The 17,747-nt window shown below is 45.4% G+C and overlaps 1 protein-coding gene and 1 non-coding gene across 2 annotated transcripts in view; one reads left to right on the top strand and one right to left on the bottom strand.

The window, feature by feature from the left end:
• The window catches only part of LOC124606836, a 357,172-nt gene that overhangs the window by 68,262 nt on the left and 271,163 nt on the right, over positions 1-17,747 (bottom strand). The window lies entirely within an intron of this gene.
• Trnag-acc lies at positions 13,647-13,718 on the top strand. The gene has a single exon. It is a non-coding gene; the product is annotated as a tRNA-Gly (tRNA).

Genomic DNA, 17,747 nt, shown 5'->3' with positions numbered 1-17,747 from the left:
GTTCTGCATGTGACTTTGGCCCGTATTACACAGTAAAATATTTTTGTCAAATATCTTTTCAAAAAAAACTTTTTATGAAATCTTTGATGATGTACTAGGATAGTTTTTCACATCTTTTATAGAATTCATTTTTCACATCTTTTATGGAATTCGGAGTGTGGTCCTAGCTTTTATAAAGGATTAGTAAAGATCTTGGACAGTGTAATATATGGCCTTACCGCGAGATACAGGCATATCGAACACTGCAGTACATTCGCTTTTTCATGAAAAATTTGCTCAAAAACCCTGTTTTGAATGTATTCCGCACAATTTGACCCAAGTGAGACCGAACACTGACTAGTTTCCATTGGTGCAGGGAAATGCTCAAAAATTCGATCGAGGAACGAAAAATTTGTGTACAGCTTTAACGTCATATCTCCCGAACTTGGTGTCCTAAAATTGTATAACTTTGAAGATACATTCACTAGTATATGTGGATACTGCATGCAAAATGTGCTGCAAATACAGTTGGAACTAAAGAAGTAATAAATTGAAGCGTCATGCCTGTTGCTGCAGTTTTACGTGAACAGCGAAACCGCAGTAAACAATAAACGTGTTTCCTTTCATCGTTTTGTGGAGGCAGCCTGCGACAAAAGATTTGGTAAAGTTTGAAATCATGTGTAAAGTTTTTTGGTAGTCGCTAAGTGTGCTTATTATCGAACACTGGATGAATATGATCTGGGAATCTGCGCGCCGTGAATTATGCTGCCTAAAGGTACACACAATCTCTAGCTGCAGTACTTGACTAACTGCGTTAAAAATTCAACATTAGGTTACACGTCTTAATGAGCAGATTATGAAACCATTTTAAATTTTTAAAATCGGTCAATAACCGTGTGAAATATTGAAAATAAATGTTTTGTTGCCTCTGAAAGCAGTCACATAGGCAAACTGCAACTTGGGCCGAGCCCCTGGTTAACCGATATAGAGAGAGATATCTTGTTTCTTCCACGTCATCCACGAAGTTAAAAAAACAAGCGAAAATCTAGCGGTATTCTTCTTCACGACAATGCCAGTTGTCTTACAGTGCGTCAAACAGTTTCTTACTTGACAGAGTGAAACACGGAATTAAAGCCTCACTGCCCGCACTCACCTGGTTAATCGCCTATCAACTTTTTGTTTCCTCGTGGAAAAAAAAAGAACGCTTGCAAATGTGTATAAATTTTAAAGGTGAATATTTTGAGAAAAAATAACCGTTTTTAACAAAAAAAATGTGTTTCGTTGTTTTCGTATCGGAACATTCGGTTCCTGTTCGCCACTAAGTATTACGCTGTAGCTTTACTTTAGTCAGACGCACAAATTGTGAACGCCATGCATTCGATACGAATACCATAACCTCGCTGGAAATACGGGGGAGGAAAGGCGAGTAACGGGACAGACAACAGAGCTCTTATTCGCCTCATCTGGTGTTTAACCAAAGCTGCAACTTTCATAACGGAACTGCTGTGTAAACATCCGTAATGGGCCAAGTGAAGTAAAACAAATCCGAAAAACTAAATAGCGGATGTTTGCTGTAAATTCTTCCTCAGTAAGTCACCACCCGTGAAAACGTAGGAAACGGGCCAACTGAAGCAAAATAAATCAGAAAAACTAAATAGCAGATGACTGCTGTACGTTGTTCCTCAGTAAATCAGCATACGCTTCATCTTCCGTGACCCGCTTCCGGGACCGCAGACGACACGAGCCGGGATGGAATCCGCCCGGCGGATCAACGACGAGGCCAGTCTGGCTGCGGTCTCAAGGCGATTCACACACACAGTAGAAATATCTCTATGGAGTGGGCATTCAGATGCGCAGAACGAGTATTCTGTCCACATCTCCTGCAGCTTAAGTTACGTGATTTTGGGACGGCGCATTTTAGGCTGTACAGCGCTTAGCGTATTTTGAGTGTTACCACTTCGCCGTTGCAGATACATCACCTTCAGAAGTACTCTATATGTGTTTTCTATACATATTAACAATTTGATATCTGGAACTGAAGTTAGCCTGAATATGTGAAGAGCAAGGGTATAGTGCTTTTTCGCCACAGTAACATGGCTCAGATTCCATTTTATTTAGTTTTTTTTCGGTTACGGGAACAGATGTGACAACCAACAGTACTTTATTTACGTTCTCTATCGCACTTATTCATATTGTCGAAACTTTGTTCTATTTAATTACGTTACAACGACGTTGTATAGGTCGCCGAACTGTTACTAAAAAAACAATGTATTTCGAACTATGAAATTCTGACAGAAAATATGCGTTTCACACCACCTAACCGATCAAAACATTCTTCTGCGAAAGGTTTAGGTCACATTTTCTAATACGTTTGTAGGGACGCAGTTCTTCCTTTTTATTTTCTGGAGCTGTATTTTGACTGTTTGTCCATCTTTCAGGAAACTAGAACACAGGAAGCACTTAATGGAGCCGGCCGGAGTGGCCGAGCGGTTCTAGGCGCTGCAGTCTGAACCGCGCGACCGCTACGGTCGCAGGTTCGAATCCTGCCTCGGGCATGGATGTGTGTGATGTCCATAGGTTAGTTAGGTTTAAGTAGTTCTAGGGGACTGATGAACTCAGAAGTTAAGTCCCATTAGTGCTCAGAGCCATTTGAATTTCAACTTAATGTAGCAAACTGTCTCATTATAAAAGCTACTTAGATACGCACAACGGTTTGAGGACCTGAACACACTACAGACTGTCATACAAAATTTATCTGCAAATGAACGTAACACGAATATGTATACATTGACTGGACTGGCAGTTTGCTCAAACGCACTTGCAAATTTATTCTGCACTAGTCTCGCAAACACGCGGCCAAAAAATGGCAGATATTAGCTCCATAATACAAAACTTTATGGCTCTGAGCACTATGGGACTTAACAGCTGTGGTCATCAGTCCCCTAGAACTTAGAACTACTTAAACCTAACTAACCTAAGGACATCACACACATCCATGCCCGAGGCAGGATTCGAACCTGCGACCGTAGCAGTCGCGCCGTTCCGGACTGCGCGCCTAGAACCGCGAGACCACCGCGGCCGGCAAAACTTTATGACACGGTGTCTCGATATTTTTCAATATACTAATTGCCTCTTATCAAGTATGAAATTTACAATTATATATTTGTTGTACGTACCTATGAAAAGTGATTGGTCCTCCTATCACAGACTTCTCTTTACATCCGCAACATCAACCATAACGCACCATAGCTGTTACTAACACTCAAACATGCAAAAACGTACATATAAAAAAGGTGACTCGTGTAACATTCAAGTTTCGCTGTTACCGCAAAATGTAGGCAAGCAGCGTCGTCCCAAAATCACTTAATTAGCCCGGCTCGATATTAATAACATGCGCAGTTGACTATGCTCACACCGCAGATATAGAGACACTGTGTGTTTCCCAAATCCCGCTACGTGAGTACAGGACTGCCACCCAAATACCTCCTCAGTTCCACGATTCGCAGTCATTTACAAAACTTCCGCTCACTTTCACATGAATTAACACTGCACGCAGACGGCTGCAGTGCACGTATTCCCGGGCTGGTGACACGAAGGGCATGCGGCCACCTTTTAAATTTACCGTCCCAAATCGGTTAACAACCATTCCGATTCCGCGCCGATGCAGAGGCAAAGAAGAAGAAATTTCATTTTTCGCGAACTCTGCCGGAATACCTCGTTGCCATATGTAGCACGAAATCAAGTTCAATATTAATTTCAGTGTACCGCAAACATTTCTTTTGCAATTGTGAAAATTGCATACTTGACTCTCTCCGTCAAAGTGTATTGAGAAGATGATTTCGCTGACTGCAAATGCATGGAGACGGAGATGTTTTGCTATGCCAGCCACTATTTTCAATTACGATCGCCACTGATGATTCCGACGTTACGCCTCCCACCAGCTCGCTGTACATGACAGGCGTTGCTACGTGCTAAGTTTGGTCGTGAAAAGTGAGGACGAAATTTTAAAACTGAAACCGACTTCCTCGAGGCACATAGGTGCATGAAACATTTACAAAAAAGGTTCACACGAAAACGTAAACATGCGGCGGATATAAACAACAGCGCCTGCCAATGTTTACACCGTCTTGCTGCGCGAGGCAACGCAGAGCGTCCACGCCACAAGGAAAGCGCCGCCTCGTAACACTTAACACTGCAAAGCCCATGAGCTTGAAAAATAAGAGGTAATCAGCTTGTTGAAAATAGCATAGCAATTTATTTAGCACAGGTTAATAGTGAGACAAACCGCAGATAAAATATCGAGTCGTCGATCAGAGTTTCCCGTACAGCGCAAAGCCAGCAGCCTCTGCAACTGTTCTGTCCAACAAGTGAGTTATGGAGGCTCGTACCTGTAGAGATGTGTACCAGCGGCCAGAGAGCTTCATTATGTATACTGCTGAGGCGTCTTAAGGCTTTGCGGGAATCATTATCGCCTACAAGACTGAAGCCGGAAGTAATGTTTTACGACTCCAAGTAGCTAACGTACGAAGTGATAACGAGACAGAGTAAGTTACCCTAATTACAGCGAAAGATACTACGAAACTGTTATTCGTGCGATAGCTCAAGTCCAATACTGTAATCTACTTTACTGTAACATTTTTCTTTTTCAGAGAGTCTTCAAAAAATGGCTCTGAGCACTATGGGACTTAACTTCGAAGGTCATCAGTCCCCCTAGAACTCAGAACTACTTAAACCTAGCTAACCTAGCGACATCACACACATCCATGCCTGAGGCAGGATTCGAACCTGCGACCGTAGCGGTCGCGCGGTTCCGGACTGTAGCGCCTAGAACCACTCGGCCACTGCGGCCAGCCAGAGTCTTGGTTCGTCCAAAGGTGTGTCCAGAAACTGAACAGTCCGTAGTTAACAACTAGTTTGACGAAGGACAATCTACATCTACACACAAAGTTCGCAAGCCACCGTATGGTGCATGCCGGAGGGTACCTTGTATCACTACTATTCATTCCCTTTCCAGTTCCACTCCCAACTGGAGCCAGTGGAAAACAACTGTTTATTTGCCTCTGTGCGACTCTTAATTTCTCTTAACTTGTTTTCGCGGTCTGTTATGCGAAATGTACGTTGGCGGCAGTAGGATCCTCCTCTAAATTTTCTCAACAGTCTTACACAAAAACAAGATCGTCTTTCCACCAGAGATTCCGTAATATCCGCGTACTGATCGAACCTACCTTTCACCCATATAGCCGTACGCCTCTCAATTGCTTCGATGTCTCTTTTTAATCCGAGCTGGTGGGGATCCGAAGAATGGTTCGCAGTAATGTTCTACACGCGATCTCCTTTGTAGATAAGCCAAACTTACCTAAAATTCTCCCAATAACCGAATTCCACCGTTCGTCTTCCCTTATACCGTCCTCACCTGCCGTGCACGTTCCATTTCATACCACTCTGCAATTTAAACCTAGATATTTAATCGTGTTTGTGTCAAGCAGCATACCACTAACATTGTATTCGAACATCACAGGATTGTTTTTCCCGCTCATGTGAATTACCTTACATTTTACTATACTTAGTGCTAGCTGCCATTTATCAACGGCCGCGTGGCCGAGCAGTTACAGGTGCTTCAGTCCGGAACCGCGCAACTGCTACGGTTGCAGGTTCGAATCCTGCCTCGAGCATGGATGTGTGTGATGACCTTAGGTTGGTTACGTTTTAGTAGTTCTAAGTTCCAGGGGACTGGTGATCTCAGATGTTAAGTCCCACAGTGCTCGCCATATTTTTTTTTTTTTTTTTTTTGCCGTTTATCACACCAACTAGAAATTTTGAAGTATTCTTGCGTCTTCCTACAGTCACTCAAAGACGATAGCTTCCCGTATACAACAGTATGGTTCAAATGGCTCTGAGCACTATGCGACTTAACTTCTGAGGTCATCAGTCGCCTAGAACTTAGAACTAATTAAATCTAACTAACCTAAGGACATCACACACATCCATGCCCGAGGCAGGATTCGAACCTGCGACCGTAGCGGTCGCTCGGCTCCAGACAGTAGCGCCTAGAACCGCACGGGCACTTCGGCCGGCTACAACAGTATCATCAGCAGACAGTCGCACATTGCGGCTCACCCTATTTGTTAGATCAGTTATGTACGTGGTGAACAATAGCAGTCTTCTGAAACTTCCGTGGTGCACTCCAGACGATAGCCTCATCTCTGACGAACATTCGCCGTCCAGGAGGACGTACAACAGGGAGTCGGTGGTCAAGCCTTGAGACACCCAACGACAGCAGCGAACATCGCTAACACCGCCGAGCAGCGCTAACGTCCAACCACGCGTAGGCAGCGCTGCACAAACATCCGGTCAGCGAATGTGTAGAGCTCTTTAGCACTCGTATGAGGCGGTCTCTACTGCGATAAAACTGTTTGAAGAGCTTTGGATGAGTTTGGCTTACTAAGAAAATCATGGGAATGTTCCCTATAGCTGCAAGACAGGCGACAAACTATAACCTTACCTCCATCGAGAGTTACAACGATGTAAGATAAATTATAAAGCGTACACAGGAGGCTAGCATTTTTCCGCGGTCCATTTGCGAGTCGTCAGGAGCAAGGCGTGGAAAGATATGATAGACACCCCGCCACGCACTACGGGATATTTAAGTGGATGTGTACAGCTATTGCCGCTGGTCGAATAGTCACAGATGTGGCGCAGCGCAGAGCAGCTTGCATCGTATGATATAGTCAGTCGGCTTCTTACAAATTCTCACGTTGCTTCAGCTCTGCACGTGCGGAAGTACACGGGGAATCTGGTTGCGAGTTCAGTGAGTCAGCGTGAGCGGGCGCACTCACACACGCACAACGCCGATGTCCTTTCAGACAACATGCAAGAGGTACAGCAGTCGAGACGCAGGTGCGTGCTCGACTTACCACATATGGGAGGCCGCGGTTCGTGGTATTTGCTCGACCTCACTAATGGAAACGTCCTTCGTTGGGTGTCTCCAGAGAGGAAAGAGAAAAGGTGACGTGTGTAATGGGGGACACCGCGGGTTTTATTGCTCTACAGGAAAAATGTATTCGCAGTTGCGAATATGAATCACTTTCGGCTGTATATTAGAATGACTACAATGAAAACTTCCGTGTCGTGCGTACACATCCGAAGGAACATTGCATCGTACTTCTTAACAACACAAGACACTGCTTTTTCGTATCTATTCGCCGATACCAGGTCCTTCACTCTCAAAAATAAATATGTCCTTCCTGGACGAGAATACACGCAACGTACGATTGCATGTTGTGACACATGGGTGACGAATATGATCATCGTGACAGTCTGCCGTGTCTGTGGACTCCGTTGCTACAACACAGGAATTTGCGAAGCAATTCACACAAGCTGCACGGCAGTGAAATTGTGTGTCTCTCAACAAGTGTACTGGAACGGACTTGTACTTTATGATCCAATCAAATTTCTGTAGTAATATACACTTAGAACTGCTCCATTGCCGGGAACAGCGAGGGCAAACAGGTGGACGATAAGGCGATATAAAGTGAAGCCGCCGCTCGACTAGTATGGAGCTGGTCGGCAATAGCCGGTGAGGTCACCGTGGAATGCCACGCCGCACAACTGGTTTTGAACCGAGCCCTGCCACTGCACAGACCGGCCAGCCATCTGTCAGCTGCTTCGCGGCGGAATGTCTCGGCTGGCACGAAAAGCCTTCTGCAGAGTTATTCCACGAGTTCGGACGGCACTCACGTCTTCGTTCACTGGAAGAGTTCGGGGAAAGTGTAGATAACCTGTGGAAGGAGGTCGCTGGTAAAACTCTGCTCCAGTCAGTGAAAGCACAACTCAGACCGAGCAAGACGCCTTTAGACTTGTTATTCGCAGTCTCTGACTACTTTACTACGCGGCAAACTATTTGGTACAGTATTTCACAGAGGTACTGCTTCTACAGTGATGTTGGCACGACAATACGCGCGGAGGGGCCGTTTAGTTTGCGCGACCCCTCCAGCCGGAGGTTCGAGACCTCCCTCGTGCATGGGATGTGTGTGTTGTTCTTAGCATAAGTTGGTTCAAGTAGTGTGTAAGTCTAGGGACCGACGATTTCAGCAGTTTGGTCGCTTAGGAATTCACGAACATTCGAACATTTGGCACGAGATTGCAACACTAACTAGTCTCTCAGTTACAGAATTTTTTTTACTCGTTTGATGGAGCGAATTGGGATATGCAATAGCCACAAAGAATTTGAAATAACCAGTCATGATGTGCCAGACGGTTTTCTTCTGGGTCCTCTTTTGTTTCTCAAATACATAAATAATCTTCTAATTGCATTATCGTAACTGTTACAAGACGCAAATTTTGTCCTATTTGCAGATGATGGAAGTATAGGAATCAAAAGTAGTACCGGTAATCTTACTGAAAAGGCAGTTAATTAAAATTTTGAAAACATAAACATATGGTTCAAGACAAAAAGATCATCTTTAAGGCTCAAAATCATGAAAAGTTCAATTTTTACTTTTTTGCGTTTCTGAATCTGCAGACTATTACCTTTTAATAGATATATAATTTATTCAATTCCGAAGACTACAACTATTTTTAATTTTTTTTTGAAATGTGTTCTACATGGGCGTGACCCACTTTGGCGCTGTTAAACTGCTGTCAAATGGTGTTATTATTAACGTCCGTGTTCATCAGGTACATTTTAGTGATGTGAGATAAAGTATGTGTTGTGGCAAACCTGTGATGGTTCAATATATATCGCTGGTGTGATTGTCGATTGTTTCATGTTTATTTACTCTGTCGTTATCTCGAAAATATTCGTAATTAATTCTGTTTCTTGAGTCTCTGTTTTGTTGAAGTATAATAATGAGTAAAAGTAAAGTTATTAGAAATCCTCTGAAGGCTTTTAAGAAAAGGAGAAATTTTGGAAAGCCAAAGGTATGTGTTATTACTGTAAACAATAAAGACGATAACCAAGTGAGTGAACCTAACCTCTCAAGTACACCTGCCCATAGCAGTCAAAGTGGGAAAGAAAATACTTCACAGAAGAAGCTTGGTTCAATGAGTGAAAACTATGAATGTTTTATGGGTGAATCGGATGTGAATGAAATATTTGATATGTCGGTTCTCAAAGGAATTTTTTCAAACTGTGTAAGATGTATTCATTGTAGTGAAGTTGGTCTGGAACTCTCCATAATAAAGCACGTAGGACTTGCTAGTGAAATACAACTGAAATGTGATAAGTGTTCATACATGACCACCTTTTGGGACAGTGTTGCACAGTAACTGCAACTGAAGAAAATGGTAGCAAAATCTACGAACACAACAACGAGCGATGTTTGCTTTAGACAAGGAACACCTTCGGGCTGCAGACAGGGCTGTAAAGAGTCTAGAAATACAAGCAAGAGTAAACAGGAGGAGGAACAAGAGGAAGCTGGAGGAGGAGTTTGCAGAGGATGAAGATAATCCATCCTATGGACCTGGAATGCACTAAAAAGTTAATCCAATCTTTGTCGCTCGATTCCCAAAACTTTTATTTTCTCATATTAATTAAAAGTTTTCTAAGGATCTTCCAAACATATTTGTTTCAAACTTTCAGTAAATGTTACACAGTACCTTCTGCATAATTTAACACAGCCTTTTTCCAAAAAACTGTATATTTTTGAATATATAAATAAAAAATTGCAAAAAAATGTTGTGAATTTTCATTACAATTGAAAAAAATCATCTTTAATAACTGAACTAAAATTTTGTAAAATCCCTGTGTTAAGTTGTAGCCCATATTCCAATAAATAATCTGTAAAAAGTTCAACTTCCTACCTCAAATACTTTGTGAGGAAAGATGTAACTTATAAGCGTTATTTTAACATTGCAAGTATAGGGCGTTCCGGAGCCCCTTAAATCTTGAGGAGACCCAGTACATACAATTCAGAACTTCTCATAGAACTCAATGTACAAAAATTGTCATCTCAAAACAATGAAATATCAGCACCAGAAAATCTTAAATTTATGGGACTGCAAGAAGATCATACCTGAAGCGACATTTTCTAAAACAATATTGTACGAGTATTTTGACAACTGCTTCACAATATATTCTGTAAGTCCTTTGAAGAAGTAATGTGAAAACTAAACCAACCTCTATAAAGACTGTAAAGGTTGAACATTAATGCAGAAAGAAGTCAAATACCTGGATACAAATGTTTTCACAACCCATTCGAGCCATGTTTATTGTCTTCATGGGTAACGTGGTGTTGAAACCTGAATTACGTAGCTTTCCTTTCGGTAAACGCTTTTGCTCCACTGAAGAGTATCTTCACAGAAGATCCAAAAATTAATTTTGCACGCTATAATATAATTAATAATAGTAATATAACACAATAATATCTCGTAACGTGAATGGACTACACTCTCTGAGATTGTGAAGGAAGCACGGATTACACAGAAGGAGTGAAACGTTATCTCCAACACGTACAGATACCACACTGCAGCTACAAGAATTGGAAGCAGCAACTGACGGAATGAGACAGGGATGTAACCTGTCGCCGTACATTGAGTTACGCGAGATAAAGAGACTTGCGCTGCATCGGTTAGCGTGGAGAGCTGCATCAAAGCAGTCTTCAGAATTAAGACAACAACAACAGTGGAAAGCACTGTATTACGCTTTAATAAAATGTACATCCTTGACCGCTCTCCATAGAAAGGATGAAATGCTGCACTTTTAACGTACCGTCGGCGCGCGGGCGAGAGACACAAACTCGGGATGAGGATGGAGGGGGAAGGAATCCAGCCGTGCCCTATCAAAGGAATCATCCCAGCATTCGTCTTAAGCGATTTAGGAGATCACGGGAAACCTAAATCTCAATGGCCACATGGGTATTTGAACTGCCGTCTCCGTAGAATAGGCATTTACAATGTATCGAGGTGTACGAGTGGTGTTGTGTACTAAATACGCTCCCCAACCAAGTCACGCGCGCACCGAGATGACACAGCGTCTGTACTCCCATTCAGACACGCACGCGCAACGATGTGCCCGTTTTCGAGGGCGAAGAAGGATGTTTTTACGCATCCCCCGTGAAAATGCAAGCAGCTGTAATCTCTGGACGGCTAACGTCAGGCGTAGTGCGATAATGGGCCACAGCGGACTACTTACGGTTGGCTCTTCAAAGCGACATCGTGCAATGCGTCCTGGTGATTACACGTCGGGCAAGGGGGATGCGCCGGCCGGAGTGGCCGTGCGGTTCTAGGCGCTACAGTCTGGAGCCGAGCGACCGCTACGGTCGCAGGTTCGAATCCTGCCTCGGGCATGGATGTGTGTGATGTCCTTAGGTTAGTTAGGTTTAATTAGTTCTAAGTTCTAGGCGACTGATGACCTCAGAAGTTAAGTCGCATAGTGCTCAGAGCCATTTGAAACATTTGAACCAAGGGGGATGCAACTTATCCGCGACCTGACTCCATTTGTGGTACGCATCCCATAGCTTTGCCAGCTCGTTCCGCACCCAGTGGACTTTTTACTCTGGGTATATCTCTCACCGAACTTAGACGAACTCCACGCTTCCGACAGCAGGGTGACACTCCTGCCCTCTGGACACCTGCGTCCAGCGTTTTTACGGCTGCCGATGTCCAAGGCTGCCCCGTGTCGTGTCCTTTCTCACCACCAAATCAGTCACAGTCAAAAAGACCGCCCAGTACGGACCCCGCCATTTATCAAGCGATAATCTGAATTCGTCGGCCAAGGTTAGCGACGAACGAACCGGAGGGACGGAATTATACGAAGCCACTCCGTATGTATGACGGCTGCTGGTTAATACATGGATCATTTCTCAGCTGCCTGCGTCTGCTACGGTACGTGAGCCCCTCGCCTCCCTCCTCTGACTGGTGCGCTCTCACCGCAGACCGCGCAACAACTCGCAGCCTCTCCACACTAGCGCAAGCTGCAAAACTGTGGTAACAGTGTATCACACACACAGAGCGTGTGGGTTCGAATCCCGTTACTAGAAGACTGCTTTTCGCCAAAATCGTAACTGGCTACAGTTCACACTCACCGATTGCCAGACAACACGCCAGTGACCTTGCTTGCGTAACTGTAATTATCGCTAGGGTTCCAGAATGAGTTTTTCACTCTGCAGCGGAGTGTGCGCTGATATGAAACTTTCTGGCAAATTAAAACTGTGTGAGCACGACTCACGCCCGGTACTCACAGCTTTACTTCTGCCAGTATCTCGTCTGGTTCGCAGGAGAGCTTCTGTAAAGTTTGGAAGGCAGGAGACGAGATACTGGCAGAAGTAAAGCTGTGAGTCCCGGGCGTGAGTCGTGCTTCGGTAGCTCAGATGGTAGAGCACTTGCCCGCGAAAGGCAAAGGTCCCGAGTTCAAGTCTCGGTCGGGCACACAGTTTCATCGCTAGGGTTGTTGCATGGATGACGGAGAGGTACAGCTAGCTACACCAGGTGGCGAAATTTTTTACACGTAGTCCAAGGGATAGCTGGGACGAATGATGAGCACGATGGACGGCCTGGAAAGCTGAGTCGTCAATATATGGCAACAGGTACGTAGGAGAGGATAGTTCACGGACGTCCGCTGTGTGCAGGGGATAAGGTAGCGGTGTCAGGACGAGTCCTAGGGGCCACATCAGTAACTGGTTGGAAAATATGGGAGTAGGTGTTGTTTCTTGTTACGTAGCATGAGCGCACAGTTGAAAGGGATGCCATTAGGACGCAGTTGCAAAACTCTTAAGGAGGCAGGAAATTTTCTGAGGTCGTGGAGATATTAGGCAATTCTAGACGAGGAAGCTTTGTACAGATACGTGTACCGACCCTAGCGCTCCGTGAGACATACAGCACGCATTACTGCCATACACACAACGCAGTGGCAGACTACGCGTCTCTACACCAGACTCCCCCAACCAACGACGCAGACCGTCCCGCACTGTAGCGTGCGAGGTGTACAGTGGCTGGCACACAGAGCCTGCATTCGGTCACCCAGATTTCAGGTTTCCGTTGTTTCCGCAAATGCCAGGATGGTCACTTCGAAAAGCAAACGGTTAATATCCCTCCCCATAATTCCCTCAGTCCAACTTAGTGCTCCGTCTCTGTCCTGCCACGGACGGGACTTTAAAGCTAATCACCTTGCTTCCTTCCTTGTTCCGCTTTGCCCCTACGGTCAGCCGCCACGCTATATAAGATGAGGTGCTTGCGGCGATGCATTTCTCTGATCAGAAATGGAACCTGCAAGGCGATCACTTAAACAGCCCCTGACGCAGCTCGGAGCACCATGAAGCAACTGTGGCACTCGACAAGCGGACACTATATTCGAGAATTACGCTCGGATTTCTCCTCTGTGCGTGCTGGAGCGTTAGTTTATGTTCTTCCGCGAAGATCTGAGTGTGTAGTTTTTCTACATTTCCCATGTATCTACAGGGCGTCTCTCCTAAAAGTCGTCAGCAGCATTTTCTCTGGTGTTTCGGCACATATCAGCAGTTCCGTTTTTTCAATGTTTAGCCGGAGTCAGCCCAAACAAAGATTGCTCATCGCGTCTTTTATGTCGCCCCCAGCTTCGATAGAAAGCGTCGGTTTGTTTCCCGTTACAAACAAAATTATTTTTAAAGTCAATTTTACATGTCAATTCCACAGAGCGGTCCCAAATTAGTCTAGTGTGATATTAGTTTTATCGATACTTATTAACAGGGACAGTGTCCGTAGCGCAGCGGTAGCGTTACTGCCTACCACGCAGGGGGCCCGGGTTCGATTCCCGGCAGGGGACGGGGGTTTTGCGTGTCCTTCGTCATTATTTTCATCATCATTGAGTCGCAAGTCGCCGATGTGGCGTCAACTAAAGACGACTTGCAATACGGCGGCCGAACTCCCCCGCATGGGGCCTCCCGGCCAACAATGCCACACGATCGTTTCATTTCAACAGGGACAGTAAGGAGTACTCCGCCAGCGACAGCACCACGCTGACCCGCGCTCACTGCCACCGCCACGCAGAAGCGCTGCTCAGGCGCTGCTGCAGTACTGATGGTTCTTCGTCTTTTACTGTTCCTGTCAATACGTATCAATAAGACGAATAACGCACTACACTAATTTTGGACCGCTCCATCGAATGGTAACTCAAAGTTACAATTCAAAACTCGTTTTGTTCGTAAAGGAAAACAAGCCGACGCTGTCAGTCGAGGCTGGGTGGTCGTATGTCTGACGCGATGTGCAGGATTTGTTTGGCATGGCTGCAGCTATACGTTGCAAAAATGAAATTGCAGATACGTGCCGAAACACCATAGAAAATGCAGATAACGACCCGTGGGAGAGGAGACGCGGTATATTTTTTTGGCACGCTTTCCAGTTTCATGTAATTGTTGTTTTATGTGAGACCCGCACACGCTAATGTCTGGGCGAAGAGAGACCAGGAGACGGCGATGGAGCTCGTGACCTCTGACCTGTGAGTGGCAGGCTGTGCCCGCTGATCAGGAACCGGCTTGCGTCCAACGATATCGCTACTGATTTGCCTGAAAATGCAGCCACGCTATGTTATCTGGACTGTCAACAGGAAACGAGGCAACATCATTCAGTAAATAATGAAGGAAAGAATGAATATTGCTAAATGAGAGCACAGTGGTATCCTATGACAGGGAGGTGTTTAACACCGATTCAGTCGACGATGGCATAACTTGGCGACGTAGTGGCTTTTACCGCTGACTGAATCCGTACTGTCCATTGTATCGACCTAGGAATACATCATAATTTTAACCAAACTCGGTACGCATGTAACATACTATCTGGAAATAATACTGCGAACGCGCCACGCACTTTAGCACAGGGGGTACGTTTTGGGAGGCCCGCCCGTTTAGCCGTTCGGTCTACTGCACGGCTTTCCGGGCGTGAAGGAGCACCTGGTTCCCGGCACGAATCCGCCCGGCGAACTTGTGTCGAGGTCCGGTGACCCAGCCAGTCTGTGGAGGTTTTTATGCGGTTTTCCAACTGCCACGGCGAATGCGGGCTGGTTCCCCTTATTCCGCCTCAGTTACACTATGTCGGCGATTGCTGCGGAAACAAGTTGTCCACCTACGCGTACACCACAATTACTCTACCACGCAAACATAGGGTTACACCCGTCTGAGACGTTCCCTGTGGGGTCCACCGGGGACCGAACCGCACAATAACCCTGAAAGAGTGGTTCGGTGTGGGGTGGCGGAGGGGTGAAGTGGACTGCGGTAGTCGTCGTGGAATTGCGGAGCACTGCGGCTGCGGCAGGGACGGAGCCTCAAAAAAAAAAAAAAGGTTCAAATGGCTCTGAGCGCTATGGGACTCAACTGCTGAGGTCATTAGTCCCCTAGAACTTAGAACTAGTTAAACCTAACTAACCTAAGGACATCACAAACATCCATGCCCGAGGCAGGATTCGAACCTGCGACCGTAGCGGTCTTGCGGTTCCAGACTGCAGCGCCTTTAACCGCACGGCCACTTCGGCCGGCTGACGGAGCCTCTATGTCGTTTCTAGGCCCCCGGTTAATATACAATAAAATGTTTTGGGAGACACCGAAACATGGAAAAATGAAGCATTACTCTTTGCTGATTAGAACAATTGCATCCCAGGATGGCACAAATAGGACTTACTGAGAGAAACAAAAATGTGCTGCAAGATAAGATGCACTCGTTGGCAGGGAACGGGGCTAAGAAGAATGTAAAATGTAAAACTTAACGTATCTTTGCAGGATCTGGAGGAATTTCAAACGAACTTGTTACACTATAACTCGCTAAATGAAAACAAGTACTCCTTCTGTAAGAAACCCATTGGACCGAATCAGGTAGTGGTGCGAATGGGAAGGAGATGAAAATTAATCTAAAATGTCGAGTTTGTAGGCTGTTTCGTGACAGTCCCAGTGATGTTTAAGTTCAACTTTAGACGAAAAGAACGAGTACAGCTCACTAAAACTAAAGAGATTACCTACTCTGCACTTGTCCGTCCTGTGTTAAGAGTATTGCTGTGTGGCGCAGAATCCTTACCGGATAGGATCGATGGAGGACATCGAAGAAGTCCAAAGAAGGGCAGTTCGTTTTGTATTATCATGAAATAGGGGAGAGAATGTCACGGATATGATAAGTGAGTTGAGGTGGCAATCGTTGAAACAAAAGTGTTTTTCGTTGCGGCGAGATCTTTTCACGAAGGTTCAATCGCCAAATTTCTCCTCCGAATGCAAAGATGTCTTATTGACGGCAACAACCACCGGAAGAAATCATCATCAAAATAAAATAAGCGGAACCAGTGGAAGGGTAGAAAAAAAAAGCTCGGATGAGGTTCGTTGTACTCCCTGCCAACCACTTATGTGTGAATTGCAGAGCAGTCGTGTACATGTGGATCTAAGAAGAACGATTGGGGTTTAATGTCCCGTCGACATCGAGGTCACGAGAGACGGAACAGAGATGGGACGCAAGCTCGGATTGTTTCGAGGATAGGGAAAAGAGATCGGCCATGTACCCTTTCAAAGGAACCACCCCGGCATTTGTTTGGAGCGATTTAGAGAAATCACGAAAAACCTCATCCTGAATGGCCGGACGCAAATTTCATCCGTCGTCCTCCAGAATGCGAGTCCAGTGTGCTTAACCAGTGCACCACCTCGCTCGGTCAGAACACTTTAGAGCGGATCACACGCGCGAGAAATCTTCCTCCCGTGTATTTATAATCTGAGAAATTCGAATACGCTAGTTATAGTCGGTAAATCACGAAGATTCTGTTATTCTTTTATACAAGTTCCCTTGTGTCTACTGAAGAAGGGACTAAATAATAAAAAATTCACTTCCTAACTCAGTCCTCGAATGTGTAGGTCTATGGAACTGTCGACACGAGGCATTTTACAGGAGAAGACTTATAAGCAACTGTGGAAAGCTACATCCTAGCTGACGTGGCAGTACTTGTGTGCGGTGACATTCTATGTTGCGGCTCCCGCAATTCCTTGTCTTGTGGGAAACTTGTGTTGGTCCGTGTGGGTGTCTACGGCATAATGAAAGGAAACGACTCAAAATTCTCGTGAGAGACGCTGTGGCGTCTACTGGGAAGACAAGGGAGTGCTGGAAGGGTTAGCATTTCTGGGCGTGTCGCAGTAATGTTTCCTAGAACCAACACGCGGGCTACGCCGGGTATGAACCTGCGGCCGGTTTAATGACCGCTGCTTCGGCACGCAGGACAACCACTTGTGGCTACGCACGCCCTCTAACAGCCGTTTGCTGGATGTCGTTCCACTACTGACGTAGAGTTTTTGCTAAGAAGGGCGTCCAAGATGAAGAAATCAGCCACAGACATCGATTTTCTACGAGGATTTTTCCTTTCCACCGCGGAGTATTGCAACAAAGACTGATAGACGTCTTCCAAAGGTAAGTGAAGAGATCGAGACTGCTATATCCTTTCCTACTCGGGCGCACATATGCCGATCTTAGACTCACCATCGCATATGTCAGCAGCAATGGCAACTGCTTCAAGAAACATCTGCACCGCATCCAACTCACACAAACCCCATCGTAAGCACGAGGTGATGAGGAAAACACCGCTGATTCTTCTTCGGTTGCACAAATCGGCGTCATTGCATAAGTCCTGTATTGAGAGATCTGCTGTTGACTAAACTGTATCCTGTCGGCTTCAATTGCTTCGTTATTATATGAGAAGAACTGCAAGAAGTATACTCTCACACAGGGCTTTCAGTCAAGTTGAGCCCCAGCCTTTAATATGAAGCTAGCACTGAAGCGCTTACAATGCTGCGTAAAATTGTTTACATGATGTGAACTGCTTATGTAACTGCATCGTA

The sequence above is a fragment of the Schistocerca americana genome, chromosome 3 (genome assembly GCF_021461395.2).
Source record: "Schistocerca americana isolate TAMUIC-IGC-003095 chromosome 3, iqSchAmer2.1, whole genome shotgun sequence".
Lineage (NCBI taxonomy): Eukaryota > Metazoa > Arthropoda > Insecta > Orthoptera > Acrididae > Schistocerca > Schistocerca americana.
This window is presented reverse-complemented; position numbering and strand designations above follow the sequence as displayed.